This window comes from Salvia hispanica, chromosome 3 (assembly GCF_023119035.1).
Source record: "Salvia hispanica cultivar TCC Black 2014 chromosome 3, UniMelb_Shisp_WGS_1.0, whole genome shotgun sequence".
NCBI lineage: Eukaryota > Viridiplantae > Streptophyta > Magnoliopsida > Lamiales > Lamiaceae > Salvia > Salvia hispanica.
In genome coordinates, this window is record NC_062967.1 from 55,545,204 (window position 1) to 55,560,831 (window position 15,628).

Consider the following 15,628-nt stretch of genomic DNA (forward strand, 5'->3'; position numbering starts at 1 on the left):
TCACTGCTGGACTTATGATTCATTACATAGTCTTCCTCTAAGAATGTGGCATGTGTGCTCACAATGACTTTCTTATCTCGGAGACTATAGAATTCATAAGCTTTCGATCCTCTAGGGTAACCTATAAACACATATACCTCCGTCCTAGATTCCAGCTTAGTTGGATCATTTTCCAAAACATGAGCCGGACAACCCCACACTTTGAGATGTTTCAGATTGGGCTTATGCCCAGTCCACAACTCATATGGGGTAGTAGGAACTGATTTAGAAGTTAAATTGTCTAATATATGGCTTGCTGATAGCAAGGCATGTCCCCAAAACGAAATTCGTAACCGTGCATAACTCATCATCGATCGGACCATATTTAACAAGGTCATATTCCTTCTTTCAGCTATGCCATTCTGCTGGGGTGTGCCCGACGCAGTCAGTTGGGATTGAATTCCCGACGCTAATAAGTAGTCCAAAAACTCGGCACTTAGGTACTCGCCTCCGCGATCAGATCGCAGGCATTTGATACTCTTGCCATGACGCGTCTCTACAAGCAGCCTTAAACTCCTTGAACTTGTCAAAAGTTTCAGACTTGTAGCGCATCAAATAGACGTATCCAATTTTCGAGAAGTCATCAATAAAGGTGATGAAATATCGAAAACCACCCCTTGCCTCGGTTGACATTGGTCCACACACATCAGTATGAACGAGCTCAAGTACTTCCTTGGGCCTATTTGTAACAGACCCGACATTTTAGGGTTTAATAAATACGGCAACTGCTACTTAGGCGAACTTAAAGGCAACAAGAACGTAGACTAGGGTTTCATTTAAAGAGATTTGACCAAGTGTTTAATGAACTATCAAGGCAATAAGTCAACGGCTAAATCACGAAAATCAAGATTTAATAGATAACATAGGCTAAGCTCAAAAGTCAAGGGTTTGTTGTAAATCTAACAAAACGCAATATTTCACAATATTCCAATTCAAAGAAATAAGTTCAAATCAACCAAAGATAAATAGTTTCAAAAATTCAGCGGAAGCAATCCAAGAGAAAGCGAAGCCATGTATGAAGACACGACTACACTCAAAGTTCCAAACAACCATTTTATTCGATTCAACTCTGTCTCAACACCATCGACCGCCCGTCGCCGCTCAACCTGCACATAGAGAAAACACATGCAGGGCTGAGTATTTTAAACATACCCAGTGGACTCATGCCAAAACATTTTATAATGTTGCCACCCTTACCATAGTGAACTCGAGGTTTAGCATTTATTTAAAGAATAGCATCGAGTATCACAAAAATATTTCATGGACTGGCCAGTCAAACAATACCTCCCATTTTCTCATCAATCAACAATATCATGGTGCGGCGAAGTGTGGCCACACTTTCGCCCACGAGACCGGCCGACTAGCAAGGACGGCTCCCGATCTCCCGTGTACACTAGCCTGATAGGGTTTGCGGCCCTACTCAGACCCGAATTCGTTTATATAGCCCTATAGCCTAATGGAGCGCACTCGCAAACTAGGCATCAGGCACACACAATATCCAAAAAAATCATAGGCATGACATAACAGTTTAATCCACCCTTATCGCTCCACTTTCATATATTTGCAACATAAGAGAGAGTTTAAGAATAAAGCCCACCTCGATTCCTAGGTCACAAGTATGTTCTTCTTCTTGCTATCACTCCGTGAGCGCGAGTTCTCACCTTTAATTTATGTATTTCAAGTAAGTCTCAATCATGGATCAAAATCATGCATGTTCTCACGTTTCCCTTCTTCCCATCAATTATTTTTAATATCACCATTCAAAATCAAAGTACGATTATCGTAACGCTTTTATTCGCACAACAACTCCAGATTTATCATCAAATCGTGTCACGCTTGAGTGTTTCCCACACACACACAACATGTGCACGCATACCGAGGCGTGCAACACACACACGGTCACACACACATACACGGTCACACACACACACATATGCATCACAAATTCATCGATTGTTTTCCCCTTCACTCAATCTAAATGCATGTGGACTCAAGAACACCGATTGATCGGTAGAGGAAGAAAAGATCAAATAAAACAATACCTTTTCGATAGAATGAATGGTAGAAACAAAGTAGTAGCCTTGATTCTTCAACAAATTCTTGAATTTCAACTTCAATTCCTCACACAAGATGAAGAACTAATGGAGAAAGTAGAAGAAAATTTTGAGAGAGAGAGTGGGAGAGATCGACGAGAGTGAGGGAGAGATGGGGCGGTTTTTGCGATGCTAGGTTTTTGATTCTCCCTCTTATATTTATAGAGTGCAAGATATAACCCAATAATTAAATAAATAAAGATTTGGAGGAGATTTGGTGGTTGTAGTGGCGTTAAAAATGTTGAGAGAATAGGGGATTTCGAAATTTAGGCCTTTTAATTAGCCTATGATTTAATATGAATATTCCACAGAGTAGAATAAAATATCACGGAGCAAAATAAAATAATAATTCTATCCAATTAAAAGGAAATAGGCGTGATTTTCATTCCCCCCACAAGGAATTTAATTAAAATCCTAATTTAAATAGGATATGGCAAGATCTTCTTAGATATGGCAAGATATGCTAGGATATTTGAATTTATTTATGGAAGAGAATAAATAAGGGATCAAATAATATAACAATAAAATCCCTTCTCCCATAAAATTAGGAGATTTCGAAAATCTCCATAGTATGATAGGGGTTTCGAAAATATCATGGAATAAATAGGAATATTCGAACTTTGGATTTAATTCGGATAATTATCCCAAGCAATAATTAAATCCAAGAAAAAAAATAGGATTTCTTTCCAATAAATAGGAGGGGTCGAAAATTCCACTTAGTTATATAATGCTCCTATTAAATTCTCACTCATCCCTTAGGAAAATAATTCACCACAATATTATTTCCCCCGCATCATAATATTCACATATTCGCATCACCAAATCCACCATTCAATTTTTACCGCCACGTCACATTTTCAACGACGTTGACCATTCCACGGCCACGTCATATTTTTCACAATATTGACTATTCCATAGCCACGTTATATATTCAACAAGTTTGACTATTCAACTCAAACACAACTCCATATTGCAATAAATCACTCATCATTTAATCCACATATATCATAGCATTAAAAGCATTTAATGCAAAAAATTTCACGTCTCAAAAATTAGGGTTCGAAAAAGTGGGATGTTACATCCTACCACTCTTAAAAGAAATTTCGTCCCGAAATTTGGTACTTCATGGGAAGAGTTCCGGGTACAGTTCCATCATCTTATCCTCGAGCTCCCACATGGCTTCCTCATATTCGTGGTTTCTCCAAAGTACTTTTACACTGGCAATAGATTTGTTCCTCAAGATTTGAACTTTACGGTCCAAGATCATCTGAGGTCGCTCCTCGTAACTCAAATCCGGATTCAAAGCAACTTCCTCATAGTGAATCACATGTTTCGGGTCGAACATGTACTTCCGCAACTGCGACACATGGAAGACGTTGTGTACGTTCCCAAGGTTTGGCGGTAGCGCTAATCGATAGCTACGGGTCCTACTTCTTCAAGAATTTCATAAGGACCGATGAAACACGGTTTCAACTTTCCTTTAACACCGAAACGCGTTATCCCTTTCGACGGGGATACCTTGAGAAAAACCTTGTCGCCGGCTTGAAATTGCAAGTCGGTCCGTCGGACATCAGCGTAAGACTTTTGTCTGTCTTGGGCTTCCTTCATTCTCACCCGGATTTGTCGAACAATTTCAATCATCTCCTCGACTGCGTCGGGTCCGAGTACCCTTCGTTCGCTAACTTCATCCCAGTAGAGCGGTGATCTACACTTTCTTCCATATAATGCTTCATACGGCACCATGCTGATTGTTGCTTGAAAGCTGTTGTTGTAAGCAAATTCAATTAGCGGTAGTGCGGTCTCCCAACTTCCGCCTCGGTTGAGCACCACGACTCTTAGCATATCCTCAAGAGTTTGTATCGTCCTCTCGGATTGCCCATCGGACTGCGGGTGAAACACCGTGCTAAAGTTCAATCGTGTTCCAAGCTCGCACTGATTTTGAAGTGAACTTCGGGTCACGATCAGACGTAATCGTCACTGAGACTCCATGCAATCGCACGATTTCTTTTATGTAGATACGAGCTAGTCTGTCCGATCCATGAGTTATAGGAATCGGTATGAAGTGCGCACATTTGGTGAGTCGGTCTACAATCACTCAAATGGCGGTGTTTCCTTTGAGGGTCTTTGGCAAAACCGTCACGAAATCCATGGTGATGTGCTCCCACTTCCACTCTGGTATTTCCAACGGTTGTAATTTTCCATACGGTCGTTGATGTAAAGCCTTCACCTGTTGGCAGGCTAAGCAACGCTCCACAAATGCCGCGATATCCCTCTCCATGCCATTCCACCAAAATGACTTCTTCAAGTCTTGGTACATCTTCATGCTTCCAGGGTGAGCAGTGTATGGAGTCTCATGAGCTTCACTCATGATCCCGTTCTTGAGTTCCTCATTATTCTATCTATTACTTTACTTTTTCTCCACTTTAACTATTTATAATTATTTTTTTAAAACGAGTGAGCAAAACGAAATGCATCTGTTACTATGGAATGGAGGGAGTACTACTTTAAATGAGTTGCATATTTCACTCACTTTCTCCCTTTACTTTTCTTAATAAAATCAAATAATTTCTTAAAATCTGTGTCGAGTCAAAATGGCTCTTTAAATGGTGGATGGAGGCGGTATATATTTATTTAGTTGAGGAAGAGAGATTGGGGACGAATACGATGGGTGGGAGTTGTCTGTTCCCAAATCTTTCAATTGTTTTTGTGTTTTAGGCCTTGACTAAATTATGTTGGGCTAATTAAATTGAGGGGGTTGGATTTATGGGTTTATAAAATAATTTTGGAGCTCAAATTAAATTCTTTACTTGGAATCGCATTCTGTTATTATTTCTTTTTACACGAGAAAGATAATAAATTCCCAAACACTTTTCGAAGAGGATGAAGAAGTACGAGATTGTCGATAAGAGTTTGAAGATGCAAGCGGCCGGCCGTCATCGCCCGGCAACACCTCAGGCGGCCGCAAATAATCGTAATTTATGAAGCCCAAGGAAAGAACGAGGATTAATTAAATCAAACGTTTTAATTATAATTTCAAGTTCCAACGAAATTCCTAAAGAAGAGCGAGAATAATTGAACCTTAAGATGCATGCATTCTAAATGTTTATTTTCTCGAGATTCATGTGTACTTTAATTGTTTTTTTTTTTTCAAGAAGGTTGTTCGCACACCAGTTAAGGTCGGAGGTGACGTTTGATTCAGGAAAATCCTAAGCTGTTGAGGTGGGCTTTCTTTTAAAATATTTTTGAAATATTTTGTCAAATTATGAATAATGTATCTCTTTGCAAATATGTTATGTCTTGCCATATTTTGGTTTTTTTTTTGGAACTGTCAATCTGATTGTCTACTGGGTTTGATTCCCTCTAGACTTTAATAGTTAACGAATTCGGGTCTGACTAATGGATGAGCCCTTACTCAGGCTAGTGTACACAGATAGCCAGATAGGTATTGTGAGCTGTCTTTTGGGTCGGTCGGTCCAGTGATCGAGTTTGTGGCCACATTCTCGTTCCACACGATAGTTCAGATTTGGTATGTGATAGTTGATGATGATAGTAGTAGATCGGCCGATCGCCATATTTAAAGTTGAAGAAATTTAATGTTTCTCGACATTTTAAAGTTAAACCCGAGTACACTCAAAGATGGCTTAACATGATTTTATTTTATCAAAATATTTTCGGCATAAGTTCACTGAGTGCATCAAGTACTCAGCCCTGCATGTGTTTTTCCCTGTGTGCAGGTTGAGCTGTGACGAGCGCGGATGATGTTGAGCATGTAAGTGAAGAAGATAGCAAATAAATAGTTCTGAATATATTATTATGTCTTCATACATAATATTATTCTACTCTTGAATGTTTCCACTAAATAGTATTTCTTATGATTTCAGGTATTATTGAGATAATATTCATTTCGCGTTGTTGATTGTCGAAATGATTCTCTGATTTTATTCAAGCTATTCCCATTTCTTTCGAGCTATGGTCGAGTTGTGTTGTTTTCCCCTTTCTTCCCCGCTTCTTAAATCACCCACTAGTCGCGATCAACCGTGTTTTCTATCTTTAGAAAATGCGGTCGTGACAACTTATCTTGTGACGGAGGGAGTACGGAATTCACTTTCTCCCTCCTAAATAATTCAAAATTTTAAATATAAATTATTTTCTTGCAAAAAATATATCAAATTAACGATAATTTTATGACGATTCTAATTATATCCTAATTGCATGTTATTAAACATATATATAAGACTAAAAAAATGATATTATAACATTCATAATATGAAATGGTATTGTTGACGTTTGTTGTTGCTGGCTTATTAGAAAAATGATATGGTGTTGTTGATCAGTTGATGTTTCTTGATACCGTCTTCTTAAAAATAACCATTCAATATTTTCTAAATATTACTACAAATGCATATTAATTTCTTGATTATTATGCAATAATTTAAAATAATACTACAAAGATTTAACAATTTATTTTTAGATAACACTACAAAGATTTAAATAATTTGTTTCGAGATAATATATAAAAATTTACTAATACACAACGATTTTTGGTCCTTAACAAATTACAAAAGAAGTACATAAACATTCAAAAATCACAAGTTTGGTCCTCAAATCAAACTAAATAGAAAAATATACCCCTCAAGGACTAAAGGGTAGAAAAGTAAAAATGACTGCATTTAGGATTATGAAACTTTTTTACTAAAAATACGATTTTGTAAATGTGGAGTAAATAAGATTTTGTAAATATTGAATATTAAAAATGTGTGAACCCCGTGTTCTTGGTACTAATTTTGTAGTTCACTCTAAATGATTAATGGTATCAATCTTCTGCTGGGGTTTGGTGCCCCTTGCACAACGGAAGACTTGTACAAAACAAATAAATCAGACACGGATCTATTTGACCGATTATGCGATTAATCAGTTCACATGTTAAACAGATAATTGCATGCTAGAACGCAAACAATTCATGCTTAGAAAATAAAAATCCTAAAAATGATTTCTACGGTTTAGAGTTACCGATTTTGATTCTGCAAAGAATCGTCGATTACCCGCGCCTTCTCCACGTGATGATCTTCAATACTAGACCACGGATCTTCTAACTGGTTCCCGAACTGTATCTCGATATCAGGGTGGGTTGATCTTATCAAAATACTAGAACTCGAATAAAAGAAGACAGAAATTCCTTACGGAGGAGAGCTGAAGAATTTTCGAGCTCCTCTAAAACCAGAGGGGGACGAAAATTTCTACTACTGATTAATTAATTCTGTCTATCCTTTATTCTCCTATTTATATTAAGTTCATATTGGGCCCAGTCAGGGATCTATGGAAGGTTTTGAATATGGGCTCCCCCAATTAGCTTTTTACTAATTATATTGAACCCACAATTTAATACAAGCTTATATTGGAATATTACGAGCAGCCACTACAGAAGTAATATTGCACTCCACATCCAAATCCGAAATTACAAGTAATCCGGGTTTCCATTATTTATATTATTTATTTCCCGCGCTTAAGATATAAATGTTGATTAATTAATTAATGTCTGCTATGGACTTAATTAATTAACATCTTATTAATTCCAAGAGTGGACTTAGCAAGAAACACTTAATTATTATTCATAGAGCGATAAAACTCCAACTGGCTAGTTTTCTGAATAATAAAACCTTGTTCGAGCTTCTCTTGAGGACATTATCAAACGAGACTCACCCCGCGCACGATTCAACATAATAGCAATCCTAGCACCGCTAGATATTAATCACCACTACCCAATATATCAGGATTATTGGGTTGCGAAAAACCCGCACCATTTGATAAGTCAAAGTAGTGCATAATCAATACCGTATGTTCAATGCTAACGTATGTAGATTAAGAAATAGTTATTTATCAAGACCTAGTCTTTCAGTAGATAGCATAAAGACACGTCTTGTTGTTAGAGCCATTAAGTGTTATACCACACCAACGTCATCTTATTTCAGTAAGGCTTAGAAATAATCGGACTGACATTGCAACCTTTCACGATAGGTAGTCTAAGCCTATCCGGGTTGTGAAATTCTTCTTTTTCTTTTGCAAAGCATTGCATAGAACCGACTGTGTTACCTTAAAGTGGACGTCGCTGATGCACTTTTTATTTGCACTATAAATACCTGCAAGTATACAGAGTAGGTATAGTATAGCAAAAGGTTAGTACCGGGTATCGAACACGGGGAAGATGTACACAAAGTGTCTATCTTCTACTAGAACTCAATTACTATCTGGAGAAACAAGAATTTTTTGGAAACTTTTGAAAACAGTAAATATTAAAAACAGTAAACAACTAAATGCAAGCAAATCACGGAGAGAAAAGTATAGAGATAAGGGGAATTCCAGGGATGTGCTTTCGCTTTTATGGTTATACAAATTCCAAACTACAATACCCTAGCACAGTTAATACTTTGAAAGGACGAGTCACCTAGCTTATGCTCATGCGATACAAACGTTGATTACTAACATTAGGGTTGTCAATCCTAACACGTAACTCCAAAAAGCTCCTAAGACCCTTGAAAAGTCCTCACTCTCAATTAACAGTGCCGTTATTAAAGGAAGCTAACCGTAGTGTCTACTAAGTGGATCTAACTCGCTAGAACTCTGTCACAGTTATGAAGCAAGTTGTATTGAATCATACATAATTGTGTCACTCAATTATGAAGCATCATGATTAACTTAGGGAAGAAACAAAGTAAAAACTGCACATTTCTCACAAAACACGTCAAAATACCAAAATGTATAGAATATACAAATAATGGACATGTAGAGTGATTTTGATAACAAAAACGGACCAAATAATGGCCTTAAAACAGTGCAAAATCCGGCAGATATCGACGCCCACAAACCAGTCTACTAAGCAAAAGACTTAGACTTTGTTTACTTCTTATACATTTAAATGTTTATAAAACATCTTATAAATGCACAAGCAAACACAATGTAATAATATACTTATTCTATTCGTGCGAAACTGCTCGAATAAAACTGAATCGGGTTAAAAGTGGATTATAGAGTTTTACGTATACAAGTAAGTTTCTATTTGGGTGAAACTTGCTCGAAACATGCTTTTCACTATACCAAACCTAACATCTTCTAGCTTGATATCTCTGCCTTGATCACGTCTAATCTTCTCATTAATTTTGCAATATTTTCAAAATTCTTTCCAACAATATCACAACCTGATCTGAATATGTCAATTAATACATAACACCAACACTTTTAGAGCCCGTTTGGTAGTTATGTCATGTTTCGACTAGACATGATACCATTATGATAGTAATCATAGTTTAGATTAGTTAATTTATATATATTGGGTGTTTGGTAGACTAAGATTATTGTGAATTATCTTATTGTAGTGTTTGGTACAATAAGTCACAAGCAAGGATTAAAATTATGATTGCCAAAATTATCCTCATTAATTTAAGTTAATTACTAAACTATCCTCATTTTGCCCTAATAATTCCTATAAAATTGTATATTTTTGTTTAAAATTGGCATCTTTTCAAGCTAAACTCCTTGCAAAAATTAGCATCTTTCCAAGCTAAACGTCTTCAAAAAAACGTATCTTTATTTTGGTATTCCATTTTTGTGAGCATTAATAATTTTGGACAAATTTTATGAATTATCACTGATTATTTTGGACAAATTTTATATGAAAATATTTTATCAAGTGCCAAATTTTATACGTTCAAATTTTTCCGAAGTTTTAAAGTGTTTGTGGATTGAACGAAATCGTACAGAGTATATTTTTGTTTTAACAAAAGCAATTGTCTTCAAGTATTACGTAATTATAAGTATAATATCATATAAATAAAGTGAGAACAACACATTGACATCAACAAAAATCATAAATAACATAGGATTTTGGGTAGTTACAAAATATGATTAAAACATAAGATTTTTAGTGGGCTTTGTGCGCGTCGGATGCAAAACACGGGCTACTATGTTTGGTAACATAACTACCAAACACACAAATAAACCCGGATTAATCTCTTATCTAAGCGAAACATAGCTACCAAACGGCCCCTTAAGATAAAATTACAGATTTTTAGTACGTTCTATACATCTTTTGGTACAATATTTTTAGAAAAGTATTAGTATTATTTAAAGTGAGTATTGAGTTCTACTAAATTGTACAGTGAGTCAAAAAATGTACTCCCATCCGATAAAAGTACAGGCAATTGATATGACATATGAATTAAGATAAAATTCGGAAAGTAAGAGAGAGGAGGAGAAGAAAGGTAGTTAAAGTAGTTTTAGTGGATAGTGGGACCCACATTGTTAGTAGTGTTTAATGGTGGTATAAGTTGTAAATAAGTCGATGTATATGAATTATAAATTGGGATAGCTAGCCTTCCAAAAATGGAATGCACATATTTTGTGGGACGGACAAAAATGAAAAAATACACATATTTTTATAGGATGGTGGAGTATTACTGTACGTCTGTAGTATTGGTTAATTGAAAATATTGCATTTTATTCAGTAATGGGATGAGTGAATAGATTAAGTTGGTTATGACTTATGATATACCTATTCATAAAAAAAGGTGTGTGTTGATTACGGATACAATGGACGTTATTACTCCATCCGTCCCACAAGAATATACACTTTAGGTTGGACATAAGTTTTAATGCATAATTGAGAAAGTAAGAGAGGTAGAAAATAAAAAGTAAATAAAGTATTGTTAGTGGAAAATTGAGTCTCACTCCAATAGAGAGAAAGAGTTTCAAACATTGGAAAGTGCATATTCTTATGGGACGGATTAAAAAGAAAAGAGTGCACATTTTTATGGAATAGATGGAGTAATAAATTATTAGGATAGAGTCCCTTTTCCATCACGGATTCATGAGGTAGAGTTGTTTGTTACTTTTATACCTACTCCATACCTTCTACTTTAAATCATATTCCCCCGATCCGCGATAGTTGAGTAATTTTGTTATTTTGGTACATTCTATAATAGTAAAGTCATTTCATTTTTTAGCAAAAGTCAACACATTTCTTCTCTCTTATTTACTATCTCTTATTTTTTTCTCTATTTATCTCTCTATCTTTTCATTTCCTACTTTATTCTTCATTTCCTTAACTCATTTAACATAAATTTTCTTAAATCGCGTGCCGAAAAGATACGTTTTAACTATTGCAGAACGGAGGAGTAATATATTTTTCTTTTCTGATAAGCCTCTCTAATTAACATATTTTCAAAATAAAAATATCATTATCTCTGTTTTATTTCTTAGTTTTACATTATTTTTTATTCTAAAGAGAATATAAATATACTCCCTTCATATCAAGGTAATTGGAGCATTTCTTTTGGAAACGAGATTTAAGAAATTGATTTGTTAAATGTTAAAATGGATAGAGTGAAGTAAGTGACAGAATAATTTTTTTAACAAAAATGGCAATAACTTAACTACCAAAGGACATACCAAAAGAAATATGACTCAACTTCATTGGAATAGAAGGAATACATCATGTAAAATCATTTTAAGGTAGGGTTGGTGATAAGTCACATTCTAGGCTTTGGTTACTGGTTAGTAAGGTGAGCTTAACGTGCATTATTTGCAAGAAAGGTTGCTTAAGTGTGTAGGAAAGGGTACAAGTCAGCAGGAGAATGATCGGGAGACTCAAGTGAAAAGGACGCCAGAAGGGTGCAATACGACCAGGATGCATGCCAAAAGGCTCGAGATGGAGAAGAGAGGATTGCTAGGAAACGGCCAACTACTTAAAGGGGCAAAAGCGACAATGCACAAGGAAGAACAACCCTAATTTTTAGGGCAAGCCACCCTATAAATAGAAGGTCGCATGAAGGAAAACACACGAAGACACACCAACTCACATTTTAGAAACCGCACTCGGAAATCTCGAGTCCGCTGCGGAGACTAGATCCGATACTTCTCGTTCCTCGCCATCAGTCATGCTCACTTGAAGACCTCGGTATTCCGCCGGCGAAAAGTTCACCATCACCTCATCCAGTCGTTGTAGTCGCTAGAATACCGTTTTAGCGCCCGAGGGGCAAAACAATCTTTACTTGTTTTCGTAGTTTAAACTCTTGCTTTGTTTATTCCGTTGGATCTACTGTTTAATTTTCATTTCTGCTATGCTTTTGAATTATTGTGTTTTGAGATCCAGTAGCTATGAAATGGAAGTTTGCTTTTGTTTATCTTTCGGTTGCAATCGTGTTTCTTTCTGCCTATATTAGTTAGATCTAGTAGTTAGCATAAATTTCCAAGTGTTTTATGCATAAATCTTCTTGAGTAGTTTTAGATTTGAAATGATTAAGTGAAATTCCAATTGATTAATCGTTCGAATTGAAGTTTGATGCATGAGATTTGTGATTACGTAGTTGTCGCCACCTGACATGTTAGTCAGTCTATTTAATCTATGATTATCGGTTTTAATCTTCTCGAATTAGCTTTAATTTTGGATATTAAGTTGTGAAAGATGTTGTTTGAATTGTTGTTCATGGAGTCTGTGTTTATCAGCTGTATGTGCATACTTGTTGGAGAAGACAACAACCAAATCTGATTTGTGGACCACTTTATGCTTTTTCAGCTACTTTACCTTTTGTCCTTTGCTTTTGTTTCTGCAGATCTGGCAATTCATCAGCCAGTTCGTTGGGATATTTGTTTCAGTCACTATCTGTCCATTTTTAGTAAACTCTTACTTTTCACATGCACTCAAGTCTGATAAACCATCTTTTCACGTACACGACCTTATCCCGATATGAGACCGTCTTACCAGTCAATAGAGTATAGGTCATTTTTGAGTTTAGTGTTTAGGAAAACCTCAACCCAAGCGTGGTAGCTAACCAACCCTTCCAGAACACCACAATCACATTTCGCACTCATCCATCTCTGTGAGATTCGACCCTTGCTCCGCTATACGAGCCAGTAAAAGTGGGTTGAGAAAATTGTTGATATCAGGTTTTAGGTCATCGTGCTGGCGACACGACTAGATTAGGAGTCTTTTTCTGATTAGTTGATTACACGACCCTATACAAAATCTGCTCTTTCAGTTGGCTGCAAAAATGATTTCAAGAACTCAATTGCATATCAACTCATGAATCATGAGAGAGATTTTTGTGTGCAATAATGATTAATGATCACATCGCATACATAGAATTAGTTACTCCTTTTGTCCCATTATAGATGATACACTTGGGTAATAATACGGCATTTTAAGATATGTTGTTTTGTATATAGAGGTAGAGGATCCAAACCCTGAAAAATGGCGGAGGTGAAATTGAATATTTAAATATTATTTTTAATAATTAAATATTATTCATTAACTTGCAAATATGTATTATTCATTTAAAAATATAAAATTAGTGTAAATATTATATATATTTAAAATCATCGTAAATATTATATCAAAAGTGATATAAGTAGAGCAGTAATATTTAGATTTCAAAAATATTTAAGATGTTTGTTTTGTTACATAGAGAATAATTAAGATACATGGATCACAAATTATAAGTACTTTAGGACTAAAAAACATTAACACAAGATTAAATATAATTTCAACTAAAGAATAAATATAACAACATAATATATGCAAATTAGTAAAAGTTTAGATTTCATAAAGTATTTAAAAGAAATATTTTGAAAATAAGAAGAAACATGAATTGATAAATAAAAAAAGTAATAAATATGTTCTTGTTAAGGGTTGACCCTAGACCTCTTAGTTAAAAACCCAACATCAAAACCATTGGACTACTACACTTTATAGTCAATTTATTGAAAACAAATAAATTTCTACAGTCCACGGAGGGGCGGATATGCTATTTTCGGCTTGATTCAAGGGAAAGGTTAGGCTCTCTCTGAACGGCTCCCTCCCCCATCCGCCAGTGTATTGAGTGGAAAGAGAAAATAGTACTCTCTCCTTTCCATAGTCATTCTATAGTAATAAAGTCATTTCTTTTTTAAAAAAGTAGCAGTAACACATTTTCTCGCTCTTATTTTTCCCTCTCTACTTTCTCACCACTCCTACTTTATTATCTTTTCATCTAATACATTATTTTTTCTTAATCTCTGTAACGGAAAGAAATGTCTACTATATTAATATGAGAGGGAATTTTTTCAAAGAGAAAAGAAAAAAAATATGTGACAATTTTTTATGAGCCAAACTAAAAAGGAGTGACATAAATTATAGGACGAATGGAATATATAATTTGCATGTGAACTAGGATCGGTTATGGTGTTAATTTTGTCAGCATGGTGTCACTAGTGGGTTCTGAGCATAGGATATAGTACAAGTCGAAGATTTCGATTTCACCAAATAAATACTTCCGTCCAGTTTAAGAGTTTCAATTTTTCAATTTCACCAAGAAAATAGTATTATCTCCGTTCCATAGTCATTCCATAGTAATAGAGTCATTTCTTTTTTTAAAAAGTAGTAGTAACACATTTTCTCGCTCTTATTTTTCCCTCTCTACTTTTTCCCCACTCCTACTTTATTATCTTTTCATCTAATACATTTTTTTTCTTAATCTCTGTGACGGAAAGATATGTCTACACTACTATGGAACAAAAGGAGTATATTTATATTAATATGAGAGAGAATTTTTTTAAAGAGAAAAGAAAAAAAAATGTGACAATTTTTTATGAGCCAAACTAAAAAGGAGTGACATAAATTATAGGACGAATGGAATATATAATTGCATGTGAACTAGGATTGGTTATGGTGTTAATTGTGTTAGCATGGTGTCACCGGTGGGTTCTAGGATATAGTACAAGTCGAAGATTTCGATTTCACCAATTAAATACTTCTGTTTAGGGGTGGGTAAACGCTCTCGGTTATTCGGTTAACCGAGAACCGAACTGAAACCGGTTGGACATCGGTTAATCGATAACCGAAAATCACGGTGTTCGGGTAGGTACCGGTTCGGAATTTTATAACCGATAACCGAAATTAAATTAAATTTTAATTTCAATTATATTTTTGATTAATAAACTTCTATAATATTTTTATACTTTTAAAATATCATATCAATATTACACTGATTCTCCACTGCTTTATGTGGCATCATAATAGAAAAATAATGTAATTTGCTTCCGAATTATGTCAATGTCTATTTTAATTTGTGTTACTATCATTTATAATATCTCAAAATCAATAAAGTGTATAACCATTATTTTAAAAATAGGATATCGCTTCACTTAATTATCCTAGAAAAGTTTTTAGATAATTTAAAGTTTAAACTTTTGGAGTGATAAACAAATTTATGTATTACTAGGAAATAGGAATAATAATAATAATAATAATAATAATAATAACAATAATAATAATAATAGATGAAAAGTGAAAAATTAAAAGTTGAAGTGTTAGTTCGGTTATAACTGATAATCGATTGGTTTTACTTCTAACCGAGCCGGTTAGTTAAGTAATCGAACTAAATATCGGGTCGATTCCGGTTAGTTTTTTTACCAATATTTAAGATCGATTAACCGACCGTTTACCCACCCCTACTTTTATCTAGTTT